Consider the following 15,164-nt stretch of genomic DNA (forward strand, 5'->3'; position numbering starts at 1 on the left):
TATTTTTACCTTAAATTTTTTTTATTATTGTATATTATACACATAAATAATACATTATATAAACAAATTGATATATAAACAGATATATCTTTAAAAATTATAAAAAACTCTAATCAGGTTTATATTGAAATCATATATATAAATATGAAAAAATTAAAGATAAATTAATATTTAAATTTTACACCAAAATAACATATAAATATGAAAAAAGTAAAAGTGAATTGTTTAAATAATATATTTTTATACAAAATGGTTTAAGTGATGGGAGGCAATCTCATTTTAGTGTTAGAGCATGCTTCAAATCTCAATAACAACTTGCGTTAAATTTACAAATCGATCACCAAGAGATTTTTAATTGAAAATTAAATCTAAATCTTACAAGTGAACAAGGTGGATCCATGGCCTAAGGTAGAGTTTCCATAAACCCTACAAAATTTTGAAGATAACAAATTTTGAAGGAAAATTTTCTCATGTACACTTTTTAATCGATAGAATTAATAAATTTGTTAGTAGTTCTTTAGTAAATATCGTAAACTTAGAGTGATTCGCATATTAAAATTTTTATTTTTGGTTAAAAGATTATTTAGTTTGATATATGAAAAAAAAAATTGATAGTATTAACAATGATGCGATTTTATTTTTTTAAGATATGAGATCTCTTTGTCCATATTTATGATAATATATCAATACATTATTTAAATTTTTTATTCATAATTTGTATATATTATAAGTTGATATCTCTAAAAAAAAATCTTAAATCTATTCCTGTTAGCGAACTATTTAATCCTTATAACGCAATTACTCAATTAAATAAAAAATGAATTTATAATGAATTTTGCATAAAATGAAAAGGAGATATGCCAATAAAAATTACATACGATAAAAGGAAAAAAAAATTATATATATATATATGTTGTCTCTAAATACAAGAAGAAAAAATTTCTCTTTATTTATCCTACACAGCTACCTTTTACATGGTTTTGTCTTTATACTATATTATATTTTCATTGACACAAGGGTAAATATTATTTGGCAAGTTAACAACGTGCTATACAAAGTTTCCGGTTGTAACTTAAAACAGTACCATAACGTGACTTTTTGAGAGAACGGGTGCTGACAAAGGTGAGTGCATTTGGCATTCCCCCATTCCCCCTATTCCAAATACAGTTAAACGGGGAACTGTTGTTCATTGGAGCGCAGAGGTTGTTTCCATCAGTGAAGTCAGAGTGTGGGACTGAGCCTTCCTAACCAAAAAAAGAAAAAAGTTATTAGTTTCGTTTGGAAAATACCAACGCAAATATCTATTGACTTTCTCTCCGTCCTATTTCTATTTTTGAAGTCACAAATTTTATGGGAAGTTGTTTAGACGAAATTTGTAAAAAAATTTTAAATAATTTAATAAAAAATTTAAATTGATAAATTAATAAAATGTAATATAAAAATTAATAATATATAAAAAATTATTCAAAATATTATTTATAATTTAAATTTAATTGATACTTATTACATAATAAAAATTTTGTTAATATTTTTATTAAAAATATCTATTTAATAATATATTAAAATTTTTTTAAATTTTTATATTTAATTTATATGATGAGATTTTTAAATTTTTAATAAAAAATTTTACGAATTTTAGATATCAAGCTTTATGTAAAATTTTCTCGTTTCTTAAATAAAGATAGAAAAGGTTGGAGAGAATGACTTCCAACAATTCTATCCTTTCCAAAGATGCGAAAGAGGCCCCAACCCCCCCACCCCCCCCCCCCCCCCACCCCCCCGCCCCCCCAAAACAAGGACAAAGCCCACCAACCCTCTTTTGCCCCTTTAATGAGAGACCCTCGCCTCGGTTCCCATTCATTTGTGGGTCGAGATCCCAGGGCCTTCTTTTTTTTTTCCAAGTAGTGATTTCGAGAATCAACCAACCGACAATTAGCCCAGGTGACTCACAGCCTCCCCCTCGCCCAAATGAAATGGGATGAATCAAATCAATAAGCTTTTTGATTGATTCAGAGCGCAGCGAAGCCAAATTCAATCAAGGCAAAGGGGGGCTTACTTTTCGTGACGCCGAGTCATCCTATTTAAATTTAGCTATGCTAATGGAACAGGACAAGTTTCAGATGATATGGACCCCCAAGAGATGAGCGAGAACCTCCAATTGCTTAGGTTTCGCACTCTGTTCCCGCTTGGTGGACGAGATCTTCTCCCCTTTTAGCTTCCACACACCCTTGCTCTCTGTCACCGAAGAGGAAAGAAGAATCTTCCAAGCAGACAGAGATCTGAATTTCCATCAGATTCATTCCTAAGCTTGCTGATGAGTTGTTAATTTAGATTGTCCATGCGCGATACACACATGCAAATTTACTCATGAATGCAGTGCGTGTCGCGCATGGACGACCAAAATTTAACAGCCATTGTTTCGCTCTAGCTGACAATCCATGGGGTACGCTGCCCTTGTTCCCTAATCCTATATATACAAAGGAATTTGCTGAATTGATTTTCATATTCATTAATCATTTATGGAACTTTAAACGTGCATTTCTTGCGACTTCGACATCCATGGGTCAATTCAACATCTAAAGAAGTGCAAAATAGTGACAATGGTTGTACGAGTTTTTTTTTTTTTTTTTTGTCATATGCATACACAAAATATATCTTCTTAAAAAATCCTTAGTCATTAAGCAAAAAAGTTGAGACATTATACTTTTGTGGCTTGTTAATCTTCATTTGGCAACCCAAAAGGATTAGTCTAATTGCTAAAGAAGGGAACTCTTTTTTTTCTTGCTAACTATGGTTTAATTCATACGAGGAGCACTTCAATAGAAATCTTAAATGCATTAAGTCGATATCCCTTAAAATTGTTCGAAATGAAGACTTGACCGTAAACAAAATTTAAGGATACATCTAATCGTATTAAAAAAAAAAAAAGACATTATGACGTCTAATGTTCACACATTCTTTTCATTTTCAGCAAGAGAAGAGACAATTGATTTATTTATTATTTTTCTTCCTTGTAGATAAGAAATTCTTCTGCCATCAATCTTTATTTTTCATTTTCTTCGTTACTGAAATGTTTATAATTTATTTATTAATTATGTTTTTTAAAGACAATGCGGTTGTCAATAATGGTTTAGCTTGCTGTAAAGAGTATTGAATTTTTAATTTTAGTAACATATAATTTTAAATATGAAATATATTTTTCATTTTATGTCCTTATAGGAACTTTGGGAAAGAAAAGTATGCATTTCTGATTGAAAGTGTTATACAATTGACTCGCATCAGGACATTCACATGGAGAAAGTGAGGCTTTGTAATCTAAAGACAAAAATTTAAAGCTTAAAGCATGGGAAGAAATCAACTTCGCATTTCAAACACTTTGATTTGTCATGACATCTGCAATTGATTTCACTGCCCAATTATGACGTGCAGTTATTGCTTCGTCTTATAGAAATAAGAAAGGATTAAAGGAATAAATAACAATTTTTTAAAGTAAATTTCATTAAAATTTTCAACAAAAGTTTAAATTAAAAATTGAAATATGTAAGTGATAAAATTCAATAAATAGATTATATGCACAAGTTACGGGCCGAGACTTAATTTTCAGACTTATACATCTTTAAAATTCAAATATGCATTCATTCGACGTTATACTCAAATCTTAAAATTGTGTAAATCTGAAAGTTGAGTTTCGGCCTGCAATATTTACACATACAAAAAATAATAATTATATATAATTAACTCTTAAACAAAAACTTAAGATGAGTTTCTCAATGTTTATAAACTTTGGAGTTCATTCGATTGCCATTTCATTTAATTGTATTAATTAATTAATTTAAATTTAAATTTAAATTTTTATTCAATCATTTTTAATAAAATATTTTATGAACTTTTTTTAAAGAACTTGACTCATATAATTAATAATTATATAAAAACATAAAATTGTAAATATTTCGGATGTTGTGTTATTTTATTATTATATATGAGAATTGGACAAATCTGAGAATCTCGACTTAGGTAAAAATGTTCATTAATTTAAGTACCCATCTAACTTAATTAATAATTTATATTCTGATTTCAGAAGAATTAATTAAAATAACAGTTATGATTGTTAATGGGTCATCACTAACATGAGCCTCAAGTGGCATTTTCACTTTCATCTTATGAATTTATAATGTGATATAATAAATATTATTTTAGTTTAATTTTTCATAATTTTTTAATTTGATTTTATTTTATTCTAAATATATTATTAATTAAAATATATTCAAATGGAATTCATTTTTTTTTTTAATTAAGGTGTCTTTTAAGTTTTTTTCTCTTTTTGATTTTCGTCAGTTTAAAAAAAAAAAAAAAAACCAAAGAAAAAGAATGCACGATTTGAAACTTTAAAGGAGGGAATTTGATCCCCTCAACATGAGATTGATCCCATGAATCTTCAGCTTCCCTAAAACAAATTTTCTTCGATCAAGGGATCAATCCCTTGTTTCAGCAAATCAACCGGTACCAATCAATTATTGAAGAAAATAACAGCTAGTTTTTTCTACCAAATCAATCAAAGGACTTTAAACTTTAATCTATTTTAAGGTTAAAATTATATAAAAAAAAAACCTTTGAACTTTATAATTTTATTTAGATAAGTTTTATTACATTTAAATAAACCTTTGACATTTAATTTGCATCCAAATAAGCCTTTAACATTTAGTTTATATTCAAATAAACCTTTTACTTTTAATTTACACCTAAATATGAGTTTAACGTAAATTAATATTTCATTTGAAACAATAGATTATTTCGATAAAATCAAAATATAAATGCTCATTTAATTACAATAAAAGTATAAAGACTTATTTTTTAAAAAATGAAATAAATCAAGAGTTTTATTTTTTTGTAATATTTTAGCTTTATTTTAACTATAAAAGAGGAATGCTTAATATATAAATGACCTTTAAACTATAATGAAATATTTAACGTGGTATTTGTAAGAAATTTCAAGCTCTAACCATTGACATTTTATGTTAAGTTATGTGCTTAAATTTCATATATTTCTTACATTGTTAATTTTTCATTCATATAACTGTTTGTTGGCCTTCCTACATGATATCCTTGTATGTTTACTTATGATGTTCAGGTCATGAAATAGGCTTTTGCTATATTAAAGAAACTAACATTAGTAATATTTGAGGTATCTCATACATGTAAATATAACAAAGATTACTTCGTCTATTGTAAATTGATTTTTGATTTAATGCTTATCTTAAAATTTGACACAAGGTTACAATAGGTTAGCTTAAATGCCCATTCCAAAATTTATCATGTTAAAATTTAGGACAAGCATTGAATAAAAATTAATTGACAATAAATGAAAAAAATCCTTGTTTTGCAAGCATAAGATGCATACTCAAACTTAACTGATATTGAAAATTTTTTATTATCTATTTATTAAAAAATTTAGAATGTTGCTTGCCCATCTCAGTATCCTATTTCTACTATATCTAATAATTTAAAATTTTTTGTAAAAGTTATATTATAGTTTAACAAAAATAAAAAAAATATATTTTATATTTTTTATGTTGATACGAATTATGATAAATAATTTTTGTGTGAAACAAGATATTAAAACACAAATTGCCAAATCTAATTCTACCATCCCACACCATGGTGCCATGTTAGAAGAAAAGCTTACATCGTTTTTTTTTTCTTATTTACTTGGGTTTTTATTTATTTTTATTTTGATTTCTCTGAAAATTTTGCTTGTTTTCCATTAATAGTTGTAGACATCTAATTTTATTCAGGTACATTCTAACCAATTATGATGCTTTCAAAATCAGGTCTAGTTCATATCCAATATTATTTTAAGATTTACGAATTTTTTTAAATTAAAATTTGGGTTAAGATAGCCAAAATGCCCTATGATCAAATATGGTCAAATAAGGTCTAACTTTGTCAAACTTAGTTAAATTTGGTAGAACTCAGGTCAACTCTTGAAATTCACAATTGAGTGGGACAAGACTTGAGATTAATAAAATTATGATTTGGATTCTTGAAAATCTAGATTACACCTCATACGGATAAAATTACCAAAATACACTTTAAAGGTATTTTCATGAGCTTTTAAAGTCAGTTTTTTGTAAAAGACTTTAGATCATGTGTTATTATTATTCCATGAATTTTTATGCATTGAAAACCTTCTATGGTAAAGTATTGTAAAGTTTAAGAAGAAACCATGTATGTTGAAGGCAAGTGTCCAAAAAAAGATTTTTAATAGTTTTGAATCCATTTAAAGAAAAAAAAGAAAGTGAAAAAATGAAAAAATAAGACAATGGAAAGAAAATGGAAGAAAGTAGAAAAAAATGAAAAGTAAAAAGGAAGGAAAAAAGAACAGAAAGAAAAAAAAATGATTGAGTGGAAAGTATAAAAAAATGAAAGGATAAATGCCCCAAAATCATTTCTTCGAATGAGAAACAATGATCCTTAGTTTAATCACCCTTAAACACTTATTTCGGGCCTACCTATCTTTTTATTTGAAAACCTCGAACCTTGGCTTACATTCATCCTTAGAAAAATTCATATTGGATCAAGTATAGATGTTTAAATTAAAGAGCTTCTCTTTGAGGAACAACCATAAAACCTATGAATCATTTTTGTCTTTCTTCATTACCTAATTACCTGTTTAGAGTTTAAATTCTTAAGTGTATGGTGTAATAATCAAAAAGAAGGAAAAAAAAAAAAGATAAATGTTGCTCTAGGGTGAAAACCCTACAAAAAGATAATCTAAAGCAAACCTTAAAGGCTTTAAAGTCACTCGTGATACTAATTGAGATATATACTAACTAAAAGTAACCTAGACCCTTTTAAAAATCCAAAAATATCAAGGTCCCAAAAGTTTAAAATCCATAAAAGATATTGATTTTGAAAATTTAAGCCTTTTTCTATTCTAAAATGACCTTTCAAAATCTTAAGTTCGTTTTGGCTAGCTAAGATATTTATCAAAATGCCACATTTGAAGACTAAAAAAAAGTGTCATAATTTTTTTGTTTTCAAAAAATTCATACTTTTTAGATGATCATGTTTTCGTTTGTGAGCCTAGTGGGAAGAGTATACATTTATTTTGTTTCTTTCAAGCTGTAAAGCTCTTTTGAATGAATCAAGCCCTTGATATGCTAAATCGCCCAATCTATTTACAAATGAAATAATTACCTTTTTCGATTTTAGTAGGAAACACAAATTTTTACAAGACTCTAAAGTAGCATTTGTTCAATTATTTCATTATCTTTGGTTATGAAATTTAATTATGCGGGGTAATTTTGAAAATTTTTTGAATAACTAGTTAAGCACTTTTTGTAGTGAATAAAGAAATCATTTAGACAAATTTTGATTTAAAAAAAAATGTTTTCCTTTTGAATAATAAACATTTTGAAGAAAAAAATTAGATTCTTTCATGCACTCAAAGAGCAAGAGTAACATAGTTGTTTGTCTTCTTACATGATGCAAGGCTTAAAATTGAAAATAATTGTACACATAGGGTATGTTTGAAAAAATAAAGGCTCATTTAGTTATAATAAAAGTATAAAGACTTATTTTTTAAAAAATGAAATAAATCAAGAGTTTTTTTTTTATTTATTGTTTTAGCTTTATTTTAACTATAAAAGAGGAAGGCTTAATCAATAAATGGTCTTAAATTATAATGAAATATTTAATGTGATATTTGAATTTAAAAAATTTTTAATATAATATTTGAACAATAAATATGTTAATTAATATGATACTCACCCCTAACGTAATTAACTTCAAATGATTATATGTGATGGGCAAACAATTCTTGAAATAACATATTAATTAACAGTTAATAATATCACATTAGAGATTTTTAAAATTCAAATATTACATAAAATATTTTAGCATAATTAAAAAACTATACATAATGTTAACTGTAAGAGGAATTCTGACATATTTGTGAAGTAAGAGAATAGGAATAAAAAGCAATATTTTAATTTTTAAAAAATTAAAAAATTTTGAACTTTAATTCTTCTTCATTTGTATAATATTTTTATCATTCTCTTTCTTTATACTTAATTGGTAAACACTCAATTTTTGGGATGTCAATTTACTTGCAAAACTATTTGTATCTTCTTGAGTTGATTGTGAGCAAGTTGGCAAACAGAGCAATCAATTTTTAATCGTGTCACTTGGTCATTTCATTTTCAAGAAAATTCAGATCATTTTCATATGTGAATCATTTTGGATTTAAGTTATATTAGGATTGATTTAATTCAGGTTTAAGTCCAGTTTTAACAAACAAAATTAAATTATTCAAAGTTACATTTTTACCAACTTTTAGCATATTTTTATTTTTTAATTTTGATGTATAGTTTAAAAAAAAAGAAAAAAACTTTATGGTGTATAATTGTACAAATTTAATTTAGTTATAATGGCAAAAAAAGAATATTTTTCAATCTTTTCCATTTATAATTGAAAAAGGATACTTGTATTTAAGAAAGATAATCTCCAAAGGTTTATGAAAACATATAAAAGAAAGAATTTTAAATGATAATTTTTTTATTGAGCAATAAATGGTCCCTAAACTTTGTCCAATATATTCTTTCCTTGAGTTAGGCCAAACATGTTTACCTATGTTAATAAATTCATGAAAAATTATTTTTCTGTTAATAGATTCAAAATTAATTAGTAAATTACTAATTATGTTATACTTATTATTTTTATTAGTTAATATTTTAAAATATAAAAATGTATTTAATTTAAGTTATTTGAGTCGTTTTCGATTAATTTTTTAGGTCATTAAGTTCAAATCAATTTAAATTTAAATTAACTCGAATAATTTTTGGTTCAAATTTTTGAATTTCAATCGGTTTAAAATTTTGTTATTAACATTTTTTAATCAAATAGGATTGGGTCCAATTGGAGTTTAGAAAGGTTTGACGAGTTTTTTGGGTTTGACAACTCTAATTGTGTGTTGTAAAGCTTATGTCTAATCATCAAAAATGCATTTGTAATTTGTTTTGGGTACTAATATGCATTTGTAAATTTATTGATATAGTGAATTTGATTTTTTTTTTTTTTTTAAGAATAAATTCAACTTCATTAATCAACTACTGGGATAATACATTTGTTTTTGATAACATCATCTATGATGGGAGGGAAATCTTCCACCCAGTAAGCATCCCTCTCTAAACCTAAAGCAAGCTTGGCTAGCTTATGTGCTGCCTTGTTCATCTGACACCTTACCTGAGTAACCTCAAATGATTGAAAATCTTGTCTCATCATTCGTGCCTTATCCAGGATATTGCCTACTGTGGACAGATCCTTAGTTTGCTTTTTAAGTTTGGAGATGACCTCAGCTGCATCTCTTTCCAATATTATCTCCGTGAAGCCTAGTTCCTTGGCAAAGAGAATGCCAGCCACTAAGTATGCTTTGATCACCACAGCTTGTATAATTCCTGTTATTCATTTTGAAGTAGCCTCTAAGACTTCCTCTCTGTCATTTCGTGCCACTATCCCAATACCTCCAATTGCCTCTATGAGATGTAAGGCCCCATCAAAATTAAATTTGATAATATTGGTGGGTGGCACTTTCCAGATTCTGGTGATTTCCAGCTATCTATATGTCTGGTCCTGTCTCCCTTTAACTTCATACAGATAGCGAAGAGCAAAATTTATAGTTTCTTGAGCAGTTCTGAGTACCTTATTGTTTATCAGCTCGTTTCTGCTATGCCAGATAACCCAGCAGATCACAAGACCTTTTTCGAAACTTTCACTGGTCATGGAGTTGGCTAAGCTAGAAAGCCATCCTTTGTCTTCTGCATATAAGTTAGTCGTCCAACATCTATTCGCTTCAGCAAAGAGCAATATGTCCTTTGCTTTTTGACAATCCCTTAAAGTGTGTATCACCGTCTCTTCATGGATTCCACACCAAGGGTAGATCTTGGTATCGATATCACGCTTCTATAAATTACTCAAAACTGGTAAAATACCATAATTTAGCCTATTAGGAATAAGACCCAAATCCCATAAAAGATTTGATTGAGATTGGCTAGATATTATTTTATGGATAAAAAGACTTACAAAAGAAGAATTATATGAGGAAGAGGATTCTTAATAGATAAGTTTGACTTGTAGAAGAAAAATTCTATGAAGAAAGGGATTCTTAATAGGCAATTTTGTATACTTATAACTAGATGGAGCATCTCCAAAGTTAGGTATGAGAAAAAAATATAAGAGAGTTGTAAGATTTTATGGGATAGATACCCCATAGGAGTACTGGAGATTTACATCTTATGGGTGTGTATGTTTGTGAGTGGACTAAATGAGACTAAAAGAGTCCACATAGGTATGGTACATGAGAGTAGACTAGAGGTGATTGAGAGGGTCTACATGGGTATATATGAATGGGTATATATGGGTATGTGTTTATTTGTGTTGAAAGGGTGCACATGGATATGTGTTTGTTTGGGTTAAGAATACTATATAGGACTAGAAGAGATTAAAAGAGTCTATGGGTATTGACTATTGAGTAGTTGATATGTTTTGATGTATGTTTGTAATTCTCTACAACTAGTGGATCTTGTTTCTCATCCGTAGGCGTAAGTCAGTTGGACTGAATCACTTTAAATTGTTGTTTCTTGTATGTTTGATTCATTATTTGATTTTGCTTTTACTAGTGTGATTGGATTGAGGCCTTTTGGCCTAACAAGTGGTATCAGGCTGTGGTGATTCCCAACAAGTGATGTCAGAGCTATAGTGATTCCTAACAAGTGGTATCATAGCATAGTTTGATACATGATAAGAGGCAAGCTTAGAGGAACTCAATTCAATAAAAGAGTTTGAGTTCAAGTTTTAAAGATTGAGGACTGATTTGCATAAAACGTAAAGGCATACAAGAAAAAATTATTATGAGACTTCCATTACAAGTGAAGCTAAGCATGTCTCGTATGAAGACAGATGATTTGATGAAATTTAAGTCAAGATGAAGATTGTTAGGAATAATGACTTAAATCCAATAAGAGATTTGATTGGGATTGGCTTGACATTGCTTGATGGATAAGAAGATTTATAGAAGAATAATTCTAGGAGGAAGATGATTCTTAATAGGCAAGTTTGGCTTACAGAAGAATAATTTTAGGAGGAAAGAGATTTTTAATAGATAAGTTTATAAGCTTATAAATAGATAGAGTCTCTCCAAGATTAGGTATGAGAAAAAGATGTAAGAAACTTACAAGATTTTTGGAGATAGATATCCCATAAGAGTATTGGAGATTTACATCTTATAGGTATGTATGTTTGTGAGTGGACTACAAGAGATTGAGAAGGTCCATATAGTTATGGTATATAAGAGTGGACTAGAAGTGATTGAGAAGGTCTACATAGGTATGATGGATAGATACATATGGGTATGTGTTTATTTGTGTTGAAAAAGTGCACATAGGTATAGATTTATTTAGGTTGAGAATACTCCATAGGACTAAAAGAGATTGAGAGGGTCTATGGGTATTAACTATTGAGTAGTTGATATGTTTTAATGTATATTTGTAATTCTCTATAACTAATGGATTTTATTTCTTATCCGTGGACATAGGTCAGTTGGACCGAATCAAATTAAATTGTTGTCTCATGTATTTGATCATTATTTGATTTCGCTTCTTTTGGTGTGATTAGATTGAGGCATTTTAGCCTAACAAGTGATATCAGAGCTGTGGTGATTCTCAACAAGTGATATTAGAGCTATAGTGATTCTTAACATAGCCTCCATGCAAAAACATTAATTTTCGATGGTATTTTCATTTTCTAAATTTTGCTCCAATTTTTCCATCATTTCCATCCTGTGCACTATCTGCATGTGGTTTCTGTGTTTGGGCCCTCCCCTATTTTTGCATAACAGCATGGTAAGCACTCTTGATACTATATTCTTTTGTACATTCCCAGTTTTATACCAAATCATCTGTGTGTTCAAAGTAGCCTAGTGGAATGCTGTAGATTAGTTTAGCAATATCTTTATAAAATGTTTGTTGGATCAACTACCTCTTCGATAGCCTACTTTGCCTCTCTATTAAATCCTTTAAAAATGCATCTTATGATAGTATATCTTGTTAAAATGAGTATGTTAATACTTGGTCATTAGGCAGCCACCTATCATGCCAAATTTGAATTTTCGCACCATTCCCAACTCTCTATCTTAATCCATCTTGAAATGTTTCTCTAGCAGTCCAAATACTTATCCATGTGAGAGAAGGTCGAGACCTCAAAAGTGCTTCTAAGAAATCTACCTCGAGAAATATTTCACTTTTAATACTTTATAAACCATTGACTTTTATTCTTAAATAGCTTCCTACCTTGCTTTCCCAAAAGGACTAAGTTGAAACACTCAAAATTTTTGAAAACCCATGCCTTATTCATTCTTGGATCAGCAAACCTTAGTCCACTTTAACTAGTATAACCCTTTCTTATCTTTCTTTAAGCTCCACCAATAAGTGCTTATAATGCTATTAGCTTTTTCACAAAAGCTTTCTGGAAGGAGAAAGCAATTCATTGCATATATTGGCATAGCCTATAATATAGACTTAATAAATTATTCTTTCCCTCCTTACGAGAGACACATCTTGCTCCAATGTCAAATCTATATCTTTAGCCTATTGATTAACTCCCTAAAAGATCTTTTTTTTGTTTTTTTTAATCATCGAAGGAAACATCTGATTATTTTTTGGTCTCGTATAATGTTGCGTAAGTTATATTCATACAAATAATTATTTCAACCTTATCCGAATTTAAGATGATGCGTAATTTGAGTATATCATTCTTATAATTTTATAGTTATCATTGGCAGCTTATTATGATTGATAGCAATTCCTTTACGCCATACTTATTTAATTTTGCTCAACCAATGGCAAAGCCTAAACCCAATATTCATAATTTTATAAAAAGATATTACATGTTATTATATTATCTTTTGTTTTCTCATAATTACTTTTTTTTGTATTAAGTACTTCTTTCCTATTCAATTTAGGGGAATATCTACAATTGATAAAAAAGCAAAGATAAATTGGATGTCATTACTGGTAAATGTGAAATTTATTTTTTTATATTGAGTTTGTTTAGATAAATATTTTCTAAACCCATTAAATTTATTTTTTAGGTACCTCGTTAATTAGGATATACTGAATGTGGATATTATGTTATTCGTTTTATGAGGGAGAGTTAGTATTAATTTATGACCACATCATTCAAGGTTAGTATTAATTTCATATAATCGTAATATCTTTAAAAAAAAATAAATTATGTTCCCGTTTATTAATATTTACTTTTGATTTTTTTTATAATTGGAGAGTAAAAAAAGCTTCACGAAAGATGAACTTGAATAAATTTGTAAATAGTGGTATGAATATGTGTTATCGTTCACTACACCTTCAGGTTAGAGATTGTTGGTTGGGTGTAAATATATGCATTTCATTTTTTATAATATTTTTAATATGCCATGTTGAATGGATAATTTAGTTTCTAGATTGGGATATTGGTTTAATATTATTAGTGTCATAATGTCTAGATCCGGGGATCTATCGCTAGACATTGACTTGAAAAAGTCACCACCAATCTTTTTTATCTAGGTGCGATTGGTCACCTAAAGAATCTTTCTTTTTAAGGAACACCTAAGTTTAAGGGTCCCTAAAAGAATAGGTTCAGGTCTACTAACCAGAACAGGGTTCGGGAGTTCGATTACGTGTGAGGAAGGTTATAACACTCTCATAACGTCCATCAAAAGATGGTACCGGCATAATTTTGTGTTATTCAATAAGCCTTAAAATTTTACCAAGTAATTAACTATTGGAAATTATTCTCAATTGACTCTAATACTTTTAGCAAAAAATTGAAAAAATTTCCTCTCCTCAAGAGTGCAAGAAAACTACTGTTTCACTTGTAGAGGCTCCATTATCGGATTATTTAAAAAAAAATAAAAAAAAATGACTGGTTTTGTATAGGAAAAATTGATACTTTCAACTTTTCCTAAAAAAAAAAAACTTTTTTTTTGAAAATTTATTTTTAAGGAAAATTGATACTTTCAACTTTTCCTCAAAAAAACCTTTTTTGAAAATTTATTCTTAAGAAAAATTGATACTTTCAACTTTTCTCTAAAAATATTTTTTTTTGAAATTTTTAATTTTGAGAAAAATTGATACTTTCAACTTTTCCTAAAAAAAAAAACTTTTTTTGAAAATTTATCCTTAAGAAAAATTGATACTTTTAACTTTTTCTAAAAAATATATATATTTTCATTTTATTTAAAAAATGAAAAATAAATAAAAGAATAAAAAATGAAAATAAATAAAAATAGAAAAAAAATTAAACAATCTCAATATAATAATAATAAATAAATAAAATAATTAAAAAAATTAAAAAAATGAAAAAAAAACCTGGGAACAGCTCGGCTTGCGGCTCGGTTCAGCTCGGCTCAAGGAAGAAAAACTTCTCGGAGACGCGACTCCGGGTGTTGGCTCGGCTCGACTAACGGCTCGAAAAGGCGGGTCACGTGCTGGTCGAAAGCGAGTCGACGCTCAGGTCGGGTCGGATCTCAGCAAAATACGCGGATCCTCTGGGTTACTTAACGTAGAAAAGGCTTTGTTTTGGGAGGGTATATAAGGCTGATTCCTTCATTTTTTTAACAGACTGAGCCTCCCCTCTCTCTCTCTTCCTTCTTTTTCTCTCCCTTCTTTTTCTCTCCCTTCTCTCTAAAATTCTTGAAGAACTTTGGTTGAATATCACCGGATTCTAAAAAATTCATTCGAATATGGGTTTTAGTTGAAACTTCACCAGAAAGTTAGTCGATTTCTGAAAATCCTCATCGAAAACTGGGCAGCTGGTCGAAAACTTCAAACTTGGTCGGAATACTTACCGAAAAATTTAACGTCATCAAAAAATTCAACTGAAATTTGGAAATTTTCCAAAAATTTCCAAAAAAAATACAAAAAAAAAATCTCCAAAAGTTTCCCATCGATTCCTAAAGCTATTCTAACGCCTCTAAACCCTTTTTCAGCTTTCAAATCTCTTCTATATGCCTTTTTCTCTCAGTTAGTAACTTTTTTCTGTCCCTTTTCCTTTGATCCGAGGGTCCTTTTATAGGGATTGATTAGAAGAGTTTCTGATCAATCCCAACTCCTCTT

The sequence above is a fragment of the Durio zibethinus genome, chromosome 24 (genome assembly GCF_047325235.1).
Source record: "Durio zibethinus cultivar Kanyao isolate XHJ-2024 chromosome 24, ASM4732523v1, whole genome shotgun sequence".
Lineage (NCBI taxonomy): Eukaryota > Viridiplantae > Streptophyta > Magnoliopsida > Malvales > Malvaceae > Durio > Durio zibethinus.